At 40.1% G+C, this 21,401-nt stretch overlaps 1 long non-coding RNA gene across 1 annotated transcript in view; it reads left to right on the forward strand.

Annotated features, from left to right (window-relative positions):
- Window positions 1-21,148, forward strand: part of LOC115071180 — a 28,060-nt gene extending 6,912 nt beyond the window's left edge. Inside the window, exons 2-4 of the long non-coding RNA XR_003850290.1 lie at window positions 16,319-16,618; window positions 17,532-17,625; window positions 18,298-21,148. This is a non-coding gene — a long non-coding RNA (uncharacterized LOC115071180). The remainder of the gene's footprint in view (window positions 1-16,318; window positions 16,619-17,531; window positions 17,626-18,297) is intronic.
- The last annotated feature ends 253 nt before the right edge of the window (window positions 21,149-21,401 follow it).

Consider the following 21,401-nt stretch of genomic DNA (forward strand, 5'->3'; position numbering starts at 1 on the left):
TGCCAGGCTAGAGTGAGATCTCTCTCTCTCTCTTTCTCTCTCTCACTCTCTCAAATACATTTAAATTATAGCCGCTCTGTCTCTCTACCCTCTCTCTTACCCTTTCCTTTATATTTTTGACATATGTACTTAATAAATGTTGAAAGGAAGGAGGAAGAAAAGGGAGTTGAAGGAGAAAGGAATGGAATGGTAGAGGAAGGAAGGGGAGGGGAGGGGAGGAGTGGGGGAGGGAGGGAAGGGGAGGGAGGGGAGGGGAAGTGAGGGGAAGGGAGGGGAAGGGAAAGGAGGGGAAGGGAAGGAAAGGAAGAAGTCCATTCAGACATGCATTCTAATTGACCCTGCTCATCTTGGCATTGATCTGGTCATCTCCGTTTTCACTGTGAGTGGCTAGTACATCATCTCCTATGGTTTGGAGTTAGTCCTCTGCAACTTTTGCTTATGTCATCTATTTGTCATATTATTCTGTGTTACTGTTTACAAAATGTTTCTGTTAGTGTTTTAGGGTCCTAACTTCTTGCATCTTACCAAGGACTCTATATCTTCCCCCTCACATACAATCACCCTCAGTGAGATATTAGCCTCATCTTGTTCTCTGACCACACACTCGCCTCCTTTGACTTGTGTACATCAATAGACATTCACCAGGTTACCACATTAAATTATATCCTGTAGCAGTAGCTTTCCATTCTGGTGCTGATAGGCCAAATCTAGCTCATGTCCTAATCCATCTGTTTTGTTCTCCACACTTCAGATCAAAGACACAGTGAAACACAGAAGTGCCCTTTGTTGCAGGCACTGTTCCCAAGGACTCTCCTGTCGCTGTAGAAGATAGCCCTTTCCCTCTAGGGACACTGGCTCCTGAGATATAGGATCCTATCTATACTTACTGTTTGCTTTCATTTCCTGAGTAAACATGGATAGTACACACAAAAAGATGTAGGATGTGTAGGATGGCTACTCCAGTTTCACCTCTGTTGCTGTGATAAAACACTCTGACCAAAATTAACTTATGGGGGGGAAAGTGTTGATTTCAGCTTACAGGTTAAAGTCCATCACGGAGGGAAGTAAGAATAGATGTTCAAGCAGGAACTTGAAGCAGAAACCGTGGAGAAATGCTGCTTGATGACGGCTTACTCAGGCCCATGCTTAGTTACGTTCATTATACAACCCAGGACTACCTGCCTAAGGATGGTGTAAGGCACAACAGACTGGACCCTCTTACATCAATTAACAATCAAGACAATCCCCCACAGACATGACCACAAACCAGTCCAATCTAGTTAATCCCTCAGTTGGGTCTCCCTTCTCAGGTGACTCTAGGCTGTATCAAGTTGACAGCTAAAGCTGACTTGAACAATGACCAGCTTCCCTTTTCACAAACAAAAGATGGAACAGAAGGAGAGACAGGAACAAAAAGGAACAAGAGTTGGTTTAAATAAATGAATAACTGTTTTGAATGCTTGTTACAGGTACTAAATGGCTGAGCGAATGTAAACTCGTGTGTGTGTGTGTGTGTGTGTGTGTTTACTTTATAAGTTAAAGGAGAAATTTTGAAAAATCCTGAATTCTTTCTTGTGTGCAAAAGAGTTCCACCATGATTTTGCTTTACATCCGCATGACTTTAATATCTATTAACCCTAAAACACACTTATTTTCACAGAAAATAAATTTAATACTCAAGCTCTCTCAAGAAGAGAACTGTGTGGTTGGTCACCAAAGGTCCAAGTGGCCCAGCACATGTGCAATGTTGAGGGAATAAATAAGTAAAAGAATGATTAAAGTTTCAGACTTACTGATCCAGACACACATTTTAAAATATCATAGACACTCTTCTCCATGATCTTTTATTCTTTTTATATTTGTTTATATTTGATTTAATTTTTTTTACATTAGAAAATCATTCCTCCCAGCATTCAGCAATCGGTAATGACTTTAATGAAGATTTATTTTATTCCTCCTTATTGTAATTTTCAATATTTTAATTTTTCATGTGTGATGATAGAATGAACAGAATTAGTTCCTGCCATGTCTGGAGGTTAGGTACACACATGTGAAGGTGGAATGATGCCTGTGGTTTTGAAAGGGCTTTCTTTTGTTCATGAAAGTCATTAAAGGCCATTTGAAAAACAAAGGAAAAAATATTCCCATATCCCATGGGAACACCCCATCTTGACAAGCTCTTTTTCAGGCTTCTTTGCAGTATGGGGTCCTATGGCTGTATGAAGCCTTTTACCAGCCAAGCTGCACCATGAAGGTTGAATTGTGAAATTTAGGAAGACGTGTGGAAGATGCAGATCCACAGCTGGTCTAGTTTGCTTTCTGTATCTGGGAGGAAACACCAACCAAAACCAACTTTGAGAGGAAAGTTTTTATTGTATCTTAAAGCTCCAAGGTCACAGCTGTCACTGGGGGAAGCCAGGGCAGGAACTCAAGACAGGAACCTGGAGGCAGGAACTGAAGCAGAGTCCATAGAGGATCACTGCTTACTGGCTTGCTTTCCCTGGCTTACTTTCCTTGCTGGCTCAGTTGGCTTTTTTATATGGCCCAGGCCTGCCTGCCTAGTGGTGACAGTTCCCATAGTGGCTAGGCCACTATATCAATTAGCAATCAAGAAAATGCTCCAGACATTCCTTCAGGCTAATCTGATGGAGGAATTTCCTCATTTTAGATTCTCTTTCCCCAGGTATGTCTAGTCTTATGTTAAGTTGACAAAAAAACTATGAGAAAAGTTATTTGTGTTGAAAAATAATGACTGCTATGCAAAACCTTCCACAGTATGGCCATACCCCAAAGCCATGGAAAAGAAATTTGAAACACTTGAGAGGGCAGAAATCAGGTAACCACTCAGAGCAAACCAGAGGAGACAGGATGCAGAGGGGCACACAGAATGCTCTTTAAACGTGGCTTTGCATTCATGTTATTATTCGAATTCTACACATTTAGTGCTTCCTAGTAACAGAAACTTGTGAAACTATGAGACCCAAAATCATGGGTCTGACTTGTGGAATATTATCATGGGGTGACTTGCCATGTGTCTAGAATAGTGTAAGAAGAGAGGAACTGGATGACAGACCCCCCCACCCCCGCCATGAGCCAGCTAAGTAAAAACAGACAATTTTCTTGGCACACAGAAGCTGCACGTTTTACCAAGTCTTAGAAAGAAAGAAGAAATTATAGGTTTTTATTAAGGCTCTGCTTCATAATATTCAAAGGTTGCATGAATTATGGGAATGCCAACTGTCTAGAAATCTCTATAAAGTTTTCATTTCAGATTAGGTTCAACCGTGCTAACCCATCTTTTGATTACCTTCATTAAATCCTAAATTAGATCACACCCTTCACCCTCAGCTCCCATAAAACCTGTTCTGTTAATTATGGAACTCTGGGGCCTAAACCATTGAGATTCAGGGAGAAGACTGATAATGTAGGCAGAGTAGGCAAGCATAGTTGCTTACTACCATCCACCACACAGAAAAAGATTTCTCCAGGGTATTTCTGGGTGAGTACATTAATTTTCAAGTGTATATGCACACAATCTGATATGTTGTCCTGTTTTAGTTCTTGTGCATATTAATCTGTATTATATAGCCTTTGATATTTTACCTCCTCCTTCTCTTAGCATAATATGGTTCACAAATATGTCCACTATATTAAATGGTTATCATTTTTGACATTATATGACACCCATGTAATACACACCATCAGCATCTATTTATTCTGTTGTTTGGGGTCTAGACTGAGAAAGTTATTTGGAAAATCTTAAAGTAGAATATTCTCTGGAACTGTTTAATGATTCATGCTCAAGGGTTCGACTCTGACACTGTGTGAAGACAGATGTCACCATTGAGAAAAGACTTCTGCTTTTTTTTGTAGCTGCTTTTAACACACCAAACCAGCTCTCTGTTCTTTTGTTTTTTCAAAGTACCTATTCATACAGCATTACTATTTAGTTATACAAGAAGACCCTTTGTGTTAAGGAAGCCAATGGATTGGGTTCTACTTCCGAAAGGGGTGTGAAATAATAAACAGTGTGGGCCAAGCAAAGCACACTGCTTTTGTGGCCTTCGGTTCCTGACTCCCTGCAAGGATGTCTCCTGGCTGGGCCTCATCCTAGCAGCTGGCTGGAGGAATTTGAAGACCTTTAAGAAAAAGGAACACTCCAACCACACACCACCAGGTTTCTCTTCCCAAAACAGCATTAACTGATGATTCCCCTCTGTCATATACAATTTATGTAGAGTTTGGAAATTTCTGAGCCAAATGAATGAAAAATAAAATGAACAGCCAAGTGAAGTACCTTTATTTAAGCTCTTCACAGAATTGTGTGTGTGTGTGTGTGTGTGAGAGAGAGAGAGAGAGAGAGAGAGAGAGAGAGAGAGCACTATGATCTAGCTCTGTTCAACGAAAGAGGAGTTGACAATGGGACAGGAATATTTTACCACAGACATTATTTTAACAATCAGTTATGTTATTACTTTTACATTCTATACATACAGCATCCCGACTGCCCACATTCAGGGCAGGCACATCATATTTGCTCACCATTGCTATGCCACTGACTTTCACATATGGTACCTAATCCTCACAAAACAAAATCCGCAACGAAAGAGGAGTTGACAATGGGACAGGAATATTTTACCACAGACATTATTTTAACAATCAGTTATGTTATTACTTTTACATTCTATACATACAGCATCCCGACTGCCCACATTCAGGGCAGGCACATCATATTTGCTCACCATTGCTATGCCACTGACTTTCACATATGGTACCTAATCCTCACAAAACAAAATCCGATGGAGAGTTGCCACTTTTAGCCCCATCCTAAGGATGAGGTGCCTGAAAATCAGAGAATTTGAATGATAAGCACTTGATGACACAGCCACAAAGAGGTCAAGTCAGGATCTGAATACAAAGCATGCCCACTACACTCTAAAACATGCTAACTTCAGGGATGGTGACAGAGTCCTCAGAGAGAGACATAAAAGAAATCAAAAGTTAAACAGCAGAGCACGGGCTGGGGTGTAGTCCAAGATAGTTAGGAAGCTTACTTAGCATGTGAGAAGCCCTGGGTTCAAGCTCCAGTATCACAAAAGAAACAAAGCTACAGATCCTTTTAGGTTTTAGCCCCAAATCATTCCCTCTTTCCTCATTGTATATTGGTTTTTAAAATTTATTCTCTTTATTTTATTTTGGTTACTATTTGTTGTTGAAGCACTAACCTAGAGTGCCTCAGGTATATAACTTTATTTAGAGATAGCATTTTGAAAGAGGTAATCAAAGGGAAAGGAGACTATAAGGGTGGGTCTAACCAGATCTGAATAGTGCCCTTTAGAAAAAGGGGAAATTGACACAGAATAGAAGGAAGCCATGGGAAGACGCAGAGAGAAGACATCCAAGAATGGAAGTGCCCAAAGAAACCAACCCCATTAACACCTCAGCTTAGTTGTCCAGCTTCCAACCTGGAGAGCTGGTACAGCCAGTGAAGACTCAGGCTAGACAAGATGTCCAGCTTCGAGGACTATGAGAAAATAAATCTTTTTTAAGCTACCCAGTCTGCACTCTTTTGTTCTGACAGCCCAAGCAAATAGTCATCAGCAGACTTGTATGACAGTGGTCCTCTTGGGTGTCTGTCCCATGCTGAGACCTGACAAAGTGAATTTTCCAGGGCAACCCTGTAACAGCTTTTTTAGCTGGCACAGGAACAGGTTGAGAGGACCAAGCCCAGCACATTGTTATCTGTACTCAAAGCAAAGGTGAGGTTAGTCCCAGATGGAGTTTCCACCTCAGGGCTCTACCTCACTGTTCCCTTTGTCGTTGTCAAGTGGACATTTCTCAGAAAGTTGTAGTAAAACAAGCCCTGCCCGCCGTTGGCACAGACAAGCTCTGCGTTTGGGAGCTACTGAATCAGGGCCTTAACCAAACACGAAATGACAGAACTGTTTCCAGCAGAGGATTAATTGAGCCAACTCAAGGCAAACACAACATATTTTGGCATTGCTTTTGACAGACTGAAATAAAACAAACGTTAGCAACTGGATTGCAGCTAACAATATGCAAAATTAAAGAAGGTACCTTTTTAACTTTCTCTAGAAACCCACTGGCTTTTCTATAAAATCTGCAGAAGAAAAAAGACAGAGCTGTTAATCTTGTTATACAACCAGTTAGCACATGCAAACAAGAGGAATTAAAAGTCTTTGCATTCAGGGGAGGAAACAGATATTTGACACATATATTTATTAAGGAGACTGGACTGGAAAATAGCATGACTATATTCATCAGAAATGGTGTAGAAAACACTTAAATAATACAACAGAATGTGTGCAGACAGCCTAAGCTACTTACAAATGGAAGCCTAAGGTCTAAGTATTTTTTATTTGAAGGTTAAACTTTCAATTAATTTTTTTTCAGCTTCTTGCCGTCCCTTCCAAGCATCACTGTTAATTGCTGTAAAAGAATGCCTCTCGCTGTTTGAATTCTGGACATAGAAGCCAGAAGCTGTCAGCCATTTAATGGGCATCAGAATATCAGGGCAGAAATCAAAATTACTGTGTAAAAGCTGAACCAAAGTGTCAGACTCTGAGAAGCCAACTGACCCACCAAAACTCCCATCCCTCCCCCATTCCCTTCTGCTTAATGTCTTAGTCTTTTTCTGAGGCTATAGCAAAATACTTGATGCTGAGCAGTTTAAAAATAATATAAATTACTTCTTAGATCTCTGGGAGTTGTCAAGTCCAAGGCCAGGGTGCTGGCAGTTTGGGTACTGGGTATCTAATGAGGGCAGGTTTCTGCTTTAACTCTGGGCCTTGGACACTATGTCCTCACACAACAAAAGAACAGAAGAATCTTTTTGCAATTTGATGCACCTAGTCCCCTCATGACTTCATCATCCTCAAAAACCCTTCCTTCTTAACACTAGCACAATAGTAATTAAGTCTCAACATATGAATTTAAGATGACATTCTGACCATAGCACTCAGCTTTTACAACGTTCCATCCCTAGGCTCCCAGCCCTTCATTGGAAAGGATGAATTAGAGCTTTCTGTGATTGGAACGTCTAAATGCCTGGCTTCAGGGGGGTTGTGACAGTCATTGGGTCCACACTAGAGAAGGGGCCGCTTGCATTCTATATGATGCAACACAGACCTAAGAACCCCTGTCCCTGCCTGTCAGGAGTACGTCTACTGCACTTGATGGGTTAACTAGCATCAGGGCTCTCTTCTGGTTTAACTTTCTTACTGACTTAGCAGAAATGACATTTAAGAAGCACTTGAGTGGAAAGAGGGTTAAATTTTGAGATGAGGATTAGAATGGAAGATTTGGGATGTATAATAAATACATTTGCATATATTTGGGCTTGAAAGTCAGAATTAAATGCAAGGATAAAAGTAGGTTAAGAAGAAAGGAGAATCTCAATATTTAGAACAAACTGTGTAGTTTTATTTTAATTTAAAAAGGTGGGCATCATAGGAAAAAACATAAATGTGTTTTAATAAGGCAAATCTCGTCTTGCAGCCCAGCTCTGACTCTTACCACGGAGATAACCTTGTAGCATCACCAGACTCTTAGCCTCACTTGACTCATCTGTAAAATGAAAGTCTCTTTGTCTCCTCTGTGTTCCAGTAAATAAATGCATCCACTGGGTCAGCGGCTCTCCTTGGGATTTTATTCCTTCTCCCTCAAAGGGTTTGGCTTTGCTTTTTTAATTATTTGAAAATTTCTACATGTAAACAATGTATATTGATCATATTCACTCCCTTCCCTCCTTCCAAACTCCCCCTGGTCTCCCCTATACTTCATCTCCCTCCCAACTTTATTTTCTACTTTTAGAAACACAGAATCCAATTAGTGTTGCTCTTATACACATAGGTGAGGGGACAGGCACTGGGTCACGGGTAACCTGTCAGTGGCCACCTCCCCAAAGAAAAGGAACTCTCCCTCCCCAAGCAGGCATCAACTGCCAATAGCTTCTCTACTACAGGTGGGGCCTTGGGAGCCCCTCCATCCTCTATGCTGGAATTTTTAACTGGCTTCATCTTGCAGACAACCAGAGCTGCTGTGGGTTCATGTACACAACAGCCCTGTCCAGAGGACAGCATTTCACAGCTCCCTTCCTCACTTGCTGGCTCTTACATTATTTTAGGCCCCTCTTCCCTGATTTTCCCTGAGCCTTAGAGTGAGGGGAAGAGGCAAGTTGATACAGATGTCCCATCTATGGCTGAGTGCACTGTCACTTATTCCCAGAAGTGTGAACAGTTTTAGTCTATATTAACAAGCACCCTCTGCAATAACAAGCTTTTCTCCCTAAGAGTGAAGGCAGCTTGAGGATACAACCATTAAGCAAAAAAACATCAATAGGTTTGCCCCTTGGGCTTATGCTTTTCTTAGGCATGGGTTTTGACTAGGTTTACAGCACCAGGCCTGTGTTTCCTCCCATGGGACAGGTTGGCATCTGATTGTCACAGTTTGGAATAGGGTCACCAAAGTCTAGTGGACGCTTCTAGGTACCCTAAAATACATAGAAACTCTAATATTATTCAGTCTCAAAAGTTAGTATCACTGGTAGTGAAAATTCCTGTTATAGGATATGGATAGCTGGAAGATAGAAGACAGGTAATTTAGAATTTGATGATTTATGTGGAGGTTATTTGTTAGGTGGATATCTTTTCTGACATGGGGCACACTAAGCATTCAGTAATATTTAGGTGATTTTTTAAAAATAAATAATTTATTGAGAATTTCATACATGCATATAAGGTGTTTTGATCAAATCCATCCCACTCCCTTCCCTCTAACTCCTCCCATGCCTCCCCATCATTTTTTCTGATAACTTCATGTGCTCTTTCTTCTTCTTTGATTTATATACTTTTATGGGGCTTTTGGCTACTCTAACATTCCCCCCTCTGAAGAGGTAACCCCAAAATCGTTTAAGGATTAGATACAAACTCCCAAATACTTTCAACATTTTTGGTATTTGGAGCAGAGTATGTTGCTAAATTTTGACTTTTAGCCAAGAAACTGGCTACTTTTCTTGGGATCTTTTTACCCTAACTGCCTAGCCAGTTCCTACCTCCTATTCTTATCACACCATCCTCTGACGAGGTTACCCAATTTGCCAATAGGGAATCGGGACACAAGACCGCTCTGGCTTCTTCCATGCTGAACAGCGTGAGGCAATTGGAGTACCCCTTCAGTGGGTCTATCTACAAGACTCCCAAATTGCATAACTCTTATCTCTAAAGGAAGAAGAAAGTCCCTGAAACATGAATAGGAGATGTGAAGGAGAAGTAAAGGCAAGAGTAATCAGCATTACAAGTTCTAGACGGGGAATAGCCAGAGAACTAGAAAAAAACTTAGAACAGGGCAATTTTCAAATGTTCATTTGAGTGCATTGGAATTTCTTGACAAGGGCTTCCAAAAGCATCCCTCTATTGGGTCCCTCCTCATTTTCCTTCGGTCGTCCAAGGCTGGACTCTAGAGTGATGAATTCAGGGTTTGCTTTCACGTGTTTTGATAGCTGTTGGAGTGGTTAGAATCAGTGTCAATTCCATCTCAAAGACTTCTAGATAAGGGGAGAAAACAAATTTATCCATCATTTTAGAACAATAGCTGGTTGTCTCCCTTAGCTACAGGTGGGCACTACACACTTTCTGGTTAGGAACAAAATCATCAATGAGAAAAAATTGTCTAAATATCTTTTTATATAGACTTAAGCCTAATGTCTGGGATGTGTAATCCCTTGAACTCTTAAAGAAATACATTGATGACTTTACTCTTTGGTTATGCTTTCCTTTTGGGTGTTTAAGACCATACAGTTGGCCCAAATAAATCAATTTATTTTTACACTTAAGGTCATCTGAGGATCTGATACTCAGGAGCCACATGGGCTTGGGAGGAGCTTCTGGCTCTTTTCTTTTACCAGTTCCATCTATGTGAAGATAAGTCAAAGGTCCTACTTAACCATGTCTGGCATCACTTGGAAGCAAGAATTAGACGTTTCCTCTGAGTTGATGCTCCTCTTTGTAGGCTGGACACTGGTTCAAGTCCATCTCAAGGGGTCTCCACGTCCTCCCTGAAAAAGAGAACAGGTGACTCACCATAGTTACAGGAAATTTTGAGAGATGTTCCATAGTCCCCTGAAACTTAGTTGACCTTGGAGGACAAGGGGCAAAAACTGTCCTTTAAGTCCCTCTGACCACATTAGTATAGGCCTCAAACTAGAGCTGTTAAACATCCAATAAGGTTAGTTCCACCAGTCTGGTACTTTTAATTATCATGTGCTATGTAGATAAGGTTTGGGTAAAAAACCAAATATTCTCAGATAAACCTTGAGTAGATATATATTTTGTCCCTTAAACTAGTTGAGTAAACTATGACCATAGACATTTTAAGATTATGTGTGTATTATTTTTGTTTCACCCTTTATATATCATAACAAACCTAAAGAGACCTTCATCACTTGCTTAAGCTTTCTCATTTTTTCTATTTTGGAAAATATCTCCATCTCCCATATCCTTTTAACATCTTTTACATTCTCATTTTCTTTTTTAATAATTATGAGACATATTAACAGAGGGCTGAGGGATAGACTTACCCCAAGAGAGGCCTGAGGACAGGAGAGTAGGCCAGGAGAGTTAGCTGGTGGTGCAGGTCCAGGGAAGCAGAGAGAGCTTCTTTCATTTTCTTTTTTAAATAATTATGAGACATAATAGCAATAACAAATCTTCTGTCTGTTGTGAGACTTTTCCTGGGGATGCAAAGCAATGCTTATTCCCTTTTAAGGTTCTAGTGTCAAGCCAATGTTTGATTAAAGTTTTACTGGGGAACCAATGAATTTATAGAGCTTATTTACCAGATAACTAAGGGGTTGCTGAGGTCTATGTATGACCTGAGGGTATGCACATTGGAAAGCCTTTACCCAGCACGGGTCATGCCTTCTCTTCCTAGCCTTCCCCAAATTGTATACTGCAGCCCTCCCCAAGGGCCATGTGTGATTAGGGTCAAATTACATACAGTTAGCTGGGAAGAGTGACTCGATACTCCAGTGAGGGTCCAATGACCCTGCTTGGCTCTAAGTGGAGGTGATTTTTATATAAATTTGACTATGGAATTCAAAGCATTAGACCTGAGAGGAAATGAAGAATGTGGCTAAAGGTGAAATGATCATCTTAATATGACAATGTGCCAGCCATCTAAGTGCTCTGTATGCTTCCATCATTAATATGGGGGCCCATCCAGGTTTAAGAGTAGGATTAGTGAGAGAGCTATGGATTGGGCCAAAGTTGATGTCAAGGTGCAGTTTGGGGTCAAATGTGCCAGTATAACCACTGCCCATTAAACGCTTTGGGCATGTGCAAAGAGCCCCACCAGCATCGAGCTCCTGTTGAATTCTTGAAGTCCAGAGAGGAGAGGGAGAATTGATGTAACATTTACATCACAGGATAGCCTATGCCATGATCAGCCACTTTCCTTGGCACATGAATCAGGAATCTGGCACATGTAGATGAATGAGTATCTCCAGTGTTTGCACCCATTTCATTGAGAAAGAAGGAGTGAGCTGGAGATATCTGAGTTTCAGCAAGGAAAGAATGTTGGATGCATTCTGTTCTACACCTCTCTCAAGAAAAGGCAGTTGTTTGTTAACTTTTGTTAAAACAGAAGCCTGCGAGGTACAAGCTAATGCCTCTCTCCACAAGGATCAATTCACAGAGGTGATGGAAGGCCTTTAAGAGGTAAAAGGAGTATCAACTGTCTGTGGTCTCATCTTACTCAAAGGAAGGAGGATCAGCATAATCTCATTAAAATTTCATCATGACAGATGGCTAATGTCATCTTTCCAAAGAATGAAGAAACCTAAAATAGTGCCAGACTCCTGGCTAGAGAAAAGATGCACAGGCAGAAAGTGAGTTGTCTGGATGCAACACAGTAAAGGTGAGGAGCAAGAAGTAAGCTTGATGGTAACATCTGGGTAGAGAGTCACTAAACATGGGAACATCTGCAAAGCGGTCCATAGTGAGCCTCTAAGACAAATTGCTGGCTCAGTTCACAGGCTTTTTTATTTTTATTTTTTGTTTTATTTAAATAATATTTTATTAATTCTTTGGGAACGTCATACAGTGTATTTTGATTATAATCACCCCTCCACCATCCCTTCCCAGATCTACACCCACCACCTTACTCACCCAACTCTGTGTCATCATTTTTATTTCTTTAAAGCTCATGAAGTCTAATTTGTGTTACCTCAATGCTCTTGGGTGTCAGTCCATTCCCTGGAGTATGATTGAACTCTCAGTGGTCAAACCCTTAAAGAAAGTGACTTGCCCTCTCACGGCAGCTATCAATTGCCAATAGCTCCTCAGCTATAAGTAGGACTTCTTACTCACCTCCTTCCTCCAAGCTAGGCTTTTGTCTGACTTGATCTTGTACAGATCATCTTGTACATAATGTCACAACCTCTGTGAATTTGAATGTGAAATTGCTGTGTCTGGCAAACACTGTTTCTCTGAGCTTTGGGAAGGTAAGGCATGATCTAGATGTCCCATTTAGGGCTAAAGACTGTGTATAGTCTCTTATTTGCTGCACATTGACCAGTTGTGGGTTAATCACTATTTACTACAAAAATAAACTTCTCTGATGAGGATTGAGAGACGCACTAATCTATGGGTATAATGATAAGTCTTTAAGAGTCAGTTTAGTACTATGACCATCTAGCAGAATATAGTAGTAGGTTCTCCCCTAGGGTATATGAACTATATAGACACAGGCTCTTGGCCACAATAGTAGTGCCCAGTATTGGGTTTCATCTTGTGGTGTGGGCCTTAAATCCAATCAGAAAGTGTTTGGTTAATCCCATAACATTCTTACCACTATTGTACCAGTGGGCATATCTTGCTGGGTAAGTTATTATTGTAGCTCACAGGATTCACAAATGGTTAAGACTGATGGCTACTTTTCTCCTCCAGTAGTGGGCATAGAAATTTCCAGCATTATGAAAGCTAGCCAGTAGGGATAAAATTTTGAGGTCAGTAGCAACCTGATTTCTCCTTGTTCTATGACACAAGTATGTAGTGTTTTCAGAAACTTGGCATCACCATCGAGTTATGGAGGTTAACCAAGAGCAATAGCCAGTGATGTTGATGGGTCTATGGGACTCCATTGACCAACAACTCCAAAGAAAGGTAACCCATTCCTAGCAATGGGCTTTTGACTTGCTAGCCTGGACTTACAGGCTTCTTGAGTGGCATTTTCAAAACATCCCACATTCTGTGTCCTTATTCCATATCCAGAAAGGGGACTCTTGGTGAGCCATCCCCCAAACATTCACTATAAAGAGAAGACACCCTAGTGGGTGGCATGGATGTTCTTGCTCCTAGGAAGGTGGCTTTCTTCAGATAAAGTTATGAAGTGGGATTTAGCTTACATGTCAGTCTCTCCAGTCTGGTTTATAGTATAATTACCCACGGTTTCTATTTTTTCATGAATATTCTGCCAACAAGTCTTGGTGAGAGTAATAGGTCAATGTCTGAATCATAGTCACATTGGGTATGCTGTTCTACCCCTGCTGGGCTCCTGAAAACAAACAGAAAGAAACCATAACCATGATTGCATGTTAGAACACTTTTATTAGTTCAGATATTGTGCTTGTTGGTATTTAACCCCTGTTCCTCCAAAGGCAATCAATGATCTATTTTATATGTTTACATATTTGCTTTTTTCTGGCCTCTAATTTATTTTACTTAGTACAAGTTTTTGAACTTTGGACTTACTGTAACATGTATCAATACTTTATTCCTTTGTATGGCTCAATAGTATTTCACTGTATAGATATACCACATTTTGTTTAGTCATTTACCTATTGAAAGATAATTGTTTAAATCTTGTGGTTCTATAAAACAATGCTGTTTTCATAGGGACGTCCCTTGATTCAATAATTGCTAAAGCCTTTGGTGCATTTTTTCTTTTCTCTGGTAGAGTCTTATCTAGTCATTGGCCTAGACTTCTCTTCAGCATTGCACAGGGTAGAAACTGGATAGCCTGAGAGGTACCTTGTTCTGGTTTGTTTCTTCATTGCTGTGACAAAACACTCTGACCACTACCAACTTGGGGAGGAAAGGATTTATTTATCTTACATCTCCCAGGTCACAGTTCATCAGGGAGCCCAAGGTAGGAACTTAGGGCAGGAACCTGGAGGCAGGAGCTGGAGCACAGGCCATGGAGGAATGCTGCTTACTGGCTTGCTCTCTTGGTCCCTGCTCAGCCTTTCTTATGTAACACAGGCCCACCTGCCCAGGGGTGGCACCACCCACAGTGGGCTGGGCCTTCCCACATCACTCAACAATCAAGAAAGTGCCCCATGGACATGGCCACAGGCTAGTCCAATGAAGGAAATTCCCCAACTGAGGCTCCCGCAACCCAGGTGTGTCAAGTTGACACTAAAGCTATCCAGCACATACCTACTGTGTACTTAAATCATAATTCCATGGGAGATCTCCTTTGTAACTCTAATCACCTTTGAATCAAGGGCAGCCTTTTAGTCTGCACCTAGGCTGTGAGTTCAATAAGATGATTCTCTAACATCAAAAGATGTGAAAAAAGAAAAGAAACTGACAGAGATGACAACATGAAAGATGACCATTTTATTCCCTTGTCATCTGTGACTTAAAATCATGGGGTTTTGAGTTGTATGTGGCTCGGGAAGCAGCTAAGATCTACTGAAAAGACTTTTCCTTTGATGTTCTGGCCCATCACTTTCATTTCCAAGTTGTGGGAACTTCTATAATGTAGTAATTTGGACGATTAGTTACTTGATTTCTAAAAATAAATGAAGAGAGAAAGCAAGACAGAGAGGAAGGAAGGAAGGAAGGAAGGAAGGAAGGAAGGAAGGAAGGAAGGAAGGAAGGAAGGAAGGAAAGAGGGAAGGAAAGAAGGAAGGAAAGAAGGAAGGAAGGAACGGTCACCACCAACTTCATCTCCCAAAGTCTGGAGAGGATGAATTATCCCTTGGGGATAATTACGTAGCTGTGACCCTTTCGGTCTAGGATGATTACACAGTTCAAGGAAAACATTGTGGCACCAAAATATGCTGAAATATAGTCTGCTTCATTTTTTTCTATTACCCATTTTATTGGGCTTGGGATTTATTCACATATAATTTTGATATATTTCTTTGAAGTAGAAATAACAAAATAATAGTTTAATAGAATACATCAATACAGTGCCTTTTAAAGGCATGTTTATATAGTGATGCTATTAAACTATTAAAAATCATGACTCTGGTCTAGTGGCTCATTAAGATCACCTGGGAAGGCTAAGGAGCTGGATCAGTGAATAAAGTGCTTGGTTCTACACACACGCACACACGCACACACACACATATACAAACCTGCACCTATATACATGTGAACCCACATATACATACACAACACATATGCACACACATATACACAAACAAAAAAACACACAAAAACACAGATCACCCAGAGCACGTAGTAACCCTTGATGCCTAAACACCACTCCAAAGTTCAATTCAGTGGATCTAGGGATGGCCTCAGCAATCTGAACTATTTTACTTGTTTCCATGCATTCCCGGAGTTCATAACAGTTGCAATAGGGTGTGGAAGGTGACACAGAGGCTCTCTTTCCTGTTCTTTAGTTGAGAATCTGGGCAAAAAGTTACATTTGTCCAAGGATATATATGTGAGTTGTAATGCCATTGGGATTTGACAGGGTCTATAAACTCCTATATCATATCTTCTAGAAAGAAAAATGAACCAAAATGCAGGACAATGTTGAGTCCTTGACAAAACAAAACAAAACAAAACAAGGTACCAGTGAGTGACAGTAATGTATATACCCAGATATAGCCAAGGAAGAGCATCATCTTGCCTATTGTGCATGCTTAAAATGGAGGCACGGCTCATACAAAAATACTATGAAGAAGTTCAGTGAGAGGTGGAGAATCTAGGGAGAGAGAAATCTATGAACAAGACTAATGAGTCAGCAAACATGGAAAAGCTTTGTGAGCAGGGGGGCGGCTCTATTAGGGTAACCAAGGCTGAGCCCAATGAGCAATGAGTCCATTAGTTTCCCTGGGGTACACAGAGCAGTAGGCAAGGTAAGAGTGCTAGGTTAACACAGAGAAACATGGTGGGAGGCATCCACATGAGCCCTCACCAGGCCTGGTTAAGTTCTAGCCAGCTTGTGAAGCTGATGGGAAAGTGCTGAGGCAGAAGGAATATACTAAAAGAATCGTTAAATTTAAGAACAAAATGTGCATTTAAGATCCTTAAGTTAAGCTTCTCTTTTTATGTCTTAGAGAAAACAAGGCCCAGAAAGGAGATGTGGTTTGCTTCAAAGTCACAGAACTAAGGGACAGCAGCCTCCCTGCCTCCCTGTCTCCTAATTCTTCCACCATTAAAAACCAAACAAGAGACAATGGACAGCACAGACAAGCCTCAGTCACTGTCAGAGACGTTTCTCTTTCCTGTCCAGCACCCTTCACTCAGCCTGCTCAGTCTGTTGAATAAGCGGACTCTTCAGCTTCTGCTCAGTTTGTAGGATCTAGCAAATGCCGTGGCCATCAGACTCTGGCTCTTACTGTGCTGTGTGTTTCAAGGTAAGTGTCTTCATTTCTTTGGGTCTTGGATTCTCCTTAAGAAAAATGATGAGTGGGAAAAGACAATTTGGGGGCAGGGTGTGTGTGTACCGCAAGTGTGTGCAGGTAGGTATGCCTCTGTGCAAGTACTCTTGGTGACCAAAAGAAGAGGTCTAAGAAGGAGGAGTAGGACAAGGAGGAGGAAGAAGAGGAGGAGAAGAAGAAGTCTGCTGTTGGGTGTCTTGCTCTACCACTATCGTCTTATGCCTTTGTGACAGTGTCTCTCACTGAAACTAGTGCTAGGCTGGAAGCCAGCAAACACAACATTTCCTCCCTGTCTCTGTTCCCCACAACACCAGGGTTACAGGCAGACAGCAACACACAACTTATTTTCTTCAATATATACTTTTTATGGAATTGTGTGCACTTCATACAAAACATCTCAATCATCTCTATACCCCCATGTGACCCCCATAGGCCCCCCGCCCCAATTTCATGCATTCTGTCATATATATAGATATAGATGTAGATATAGATATCATATATATAGATATAGATGTAGATATAGATATAGATATAGATATAAAGGCAGTGAAGTCAAGTTTGTGTACCCAGATATCCTTCTGTGCAAGTTCATCCTCTGGAGTCTAGTCAGCCTATCTAGAGTCTGATGCTTGTGCTTGTTGACTAGGAACTCTTACCCACCGAGCCATCTTTACAGTCCTAGGAAAAGGCAATTCTTATGATAATAATGGAAAGTCTATTCTCTAAACCAGGATGGGTTATCTAAGGACCAAATTTTGTCCATTGCTTCTTTTTGTAAATGAAATTTTATTGGAGCATAGCCATATTGAGAGGTGAAGCTGAGCAGACACAGCAGAGACTGCCAGGTGGTCCACCAACATTAAACTACTTGCTATCTGGTCTTTTACAGACATGTTTGCTGATCTCTGTAAAGGAATATTCCTTCTGCTTATTGCCTAGGAGACACACACATGTACATGCATGTGCATGTTCATTCTTCTATGGTATGTTTATGTATTCATGATCCAGACAAATTTACTGCTTCTGTGCTTGCTTCTAATAGGAAATTATTTGAAAAATATGGCTAAAAATAAAGTCACAAATTCAATGAGTGGTATTAGTATTTCTCAAGTTTTAACAAATTATCAATATTTGGTTAGATTTTATGATAAAAAATACTCTATAAGAACCTATATATATTAAATATATATATATATATAGTAAAACTTTGAGTTTCTCTAAGCATGAGAATGAAAAAAAAATATAGGCATACATGTATGTGTAACTGTATCAATGATCTGAAGTGGTTGGCACAACTGTAATGAGATTGTCACCACTTGATTTTGGTACTCCTGTCTCTTCCAGATGAGTGACAGGCTCTGAGATCCACAGTCTAAATACAAACATTTTACCAGATATTCACAAAATAATAATCAGTTTTTAAATCAAATACATGGTCTAATTTAAAAATAAAACCGAGTTTTGTTTCTGATATTTATATTTTTAAGACTGTGTTTACATAATATAAACAGGGAAATGTTTAAAGAAAAGATCCACCTTGATTGCTGAGTCCCTTTCTCATCCATTCCTATTCGCAATCCACTTCATGAAATCTGAATGTTAGGAATAATTTTTAATTAGAATGTCCTTTTAAAAACTATTATTTCTTTTGTTAGGAAAAGTAAAACCTCTGATACGTCTCTGGACTCCACAGTTGCCACAACTTTATTTGAAGTCAAAGCCACCATAGGCTTCAGCCTCCTGTGACCTCGACCCAGCACACAGGAAGCCAAATAAAGAATTTTGCTTCATCTTCTTCAGACATGACAAAGACCAAAAGAGAAGTTCTGCCTGTGTCACTTGGCTCCATCCTCATCAAAGTTTGCCTCCCACAGAATTTTAATATTCCATCACTGTACTAATTATTTGCCTTTTTAAGATTCTTAGATAGTGTGCGTGTAATGTGCACAAATGTGTCCAGACTTGCACACTAATCCTCTCTTGCCCTTGCCGTCAGTAATTGGGCTAAGTGTCAGGTGGAAGCTAATTAGCGTCAAGGGCTAACCTTTAAAAACTCTCCCTGTTCAATATCTCTCTGATGAAGACTTTGCAGTTAAACATGGTTCTGCTAATGGAAGAAATTTATTACTAAAAGAATGTTATCACACGCATATAGTCATTGGTACATGGTCTTTAGATAGAGACATGTATTACGTTTTGTGTCCATGGCTCCAAGAACAAAACTGAGATGACATCAGATGTTCAATATTGTCCTCCCCCTTCCCAGGACTTTTGTGCAGTGGGTATTTTTCTCACATACACATTCCTCTCTTCAGATTAAGGGGATACTTTTTTAAGTGTTGAGATTTAGTATTTCGTCTTCAGTCTTTGTAACGGCTCCTTATAAAACCATTGACAAGGCTACAACCACACCTTAGGCATCTCAACCTCAAGCCAGAAGTCAGAAGTGTTTTAAGTATAGCAGCAAGGGAACTCAGAACATCCAGATTCTTAAATATATCATAAATATCTATTACAAAGAATATTACTCTTGGTAAGAATGTCCTTTTCTTAGTGCAAGATTTTTCTCTTCATACTTAACCTACCCACAGTTGATGAGGTTATGCATTGTACCTTAATCTGGTTCTATTATGATAGCCATAATTAAAATGACTTTTCTCTGCAGTGCTCAAGGAAAAAGATGATTTTTTTTCCTCCTAACAACTATAAAAACATAATAACAAAATGAATATGGAAAATTTGAAATGATAATATCTCTCCTAATTCTCTCTTTTTAAAGGACATAAAGGGTCAGTTTTAACACAAAGTAATAATTTTTGGGAAGCACAGAGCCACCTGGAGAACTGACTTAAAATTCCTAGGTCTAATTCATACATTCTGTTTTTTCAATTTGGGAGTTGGGCTCAGGTTTGCACCTTCTACTAATGCCATAGGTTACCTGGACATTAATAGTCAGAACACAAAGCTTTAAAAAACACCAATTTCCCTCATTTTTTCCTTATATAATACACAGCTCTCAGTCTTCCAACTCTAACTTTCTGTTATCCACTAGCTATTTATGTATACTACATAGATGACTCTAAGCCCAGTGGAATTTATGAGCTCTGCATTTAAATTCCAAGTCTTCTCTAAAATGAATTTATTCAGATAGATTCATATAACACCACTAATGGGCCAAAGGGGCAGAAACATATTTATAGATTTCACTCTGTGTTGCCATATTGCTTTCTCCTGGTGTTAAGGAATTTATATTTAAATCAACAGATTAAGAGGACCAATATTTACCACAATGTCACCAGCAATGTATATTTGAATTTATTTTTACTTTGTTCTGCTAAGTTAGTCAGTGTAAAATGGTATCTCAAGGTGGATTTAATTTGCACTTTTTGCATTTCTGGTGGAGATCAATATGTTTCCTTGTACTTCTTTGCTATTTATAAGTTTCCCAGAATTACAGTTAAACTTTTTAATCTCTCTTGGGTTTAGGGCAAGGCTTATTGCTTCTTTCTTTAATGTTAAGACAACTGATACTTAACAAAGACCAGACCAAAAGCCATCAAGGGAACAGAGACTCAGGCTTAATCCATCATTCAGGCCAGATTACCTTGGTCTTAAGGCAAAAACCCCTGGGCGAAAAACATGTATGAAGAAAAGTATTCCAAGTCAGAGTCCCTAGGGGAGGTTCTGAGACCAAGATTTGTATTCAGGGAATTATTGGGCAGGTCAATGTCTGGAGGGACTTCAGCATGCTGGGGCTGGCAGTGGGAAATGCTCCACATCTGCTATGTCAGAGATCGACCCAAGGAGCTTCAGGGGTTGAATAACCTCTTTTCTGTCTTGTTTTGAAACAAACGTGTTCCTTCCCAAGCATGTAGAATAGCCATTTGGTGTAACTGCTCAAGGGAAAGGATTGTAAGGCAACTGTTATCAGTGGAATGTCACTTAGTCAGGGCACTCAGGTGAGAATTTTCACACACCAGCATCTACAATCAGCTATTTTCCAGCTGGGAAGACGAAAGCCTCGCACCCAAAGAGGGAATCTAAGTGACGCACCAGTGGGTGCTCTGCAAAAGGAATCTGCTCTTTATTAAAACACTATCTCTTCTTTAGTGTATGTTCTTGTTTTACTTATCTACTGATCTAGTACAAACCATTCCCAAATTTAGCAGCTTAAAACAGCAATAATAAGTCAGAGAACGTGGAGGAGTGTTGTGAAATGCTGTCTTCTGGATGTGAATTAGCCATTGTACTCATGAACTCACTGCAGCTATAGTTACCAGTACAAGACCTGCACAAGATCAAGCCAACAAGATCAGTCAGCATTACAGCAGGCAACATTAATTGGACTTACTGGGTTACCAAAAAATAAAGGAGAGGACATGAAGTGGAGATGGGGATGTATTGGCATGCTTGGGGGGAATGGAAGGATGGGAGTACATATGATCAAGATGCATTGTTTATCTGTATAAAATTATCAAAGGAAAAAATACATAATAATCTATTAAAAACAGCAATAATTAAAATTTAAATGTTGTTCATGTTTGTGAAAGCAGAACTGGGCAGATCCTTGGCCACTTATATTGTACACTCTTTCTTGGTTACATTCAGCTGTTGCCTAGGGAATGGAGGCCAGAGACATGGCCAAATATTCTACAATGCACAAGATGAATATCTATGCCCCTTATTCAACAAGTAATTGATCATCCTCAAATGTTTATAGTATTGAGATGAGAAAACACAATTCTAAATCTCTGGGCTG

The sequence above is a fragment of the Nannospalax galili genome, unplaced genomic scaffold, assembly GCF_000622305.1.
Source record: "Nannospalax galili isolate Female #2095 unplaced genomic scaffold, S.galili_v1.0 scaffold1018, whole genome shotgun sequence".
Classification (NCBI taxonomy): Eukaryota; Metazoa; Chordata; class Mammalia; order Rodentia; family Spalacidae; genus Nannospalax; species Nannospalax galili.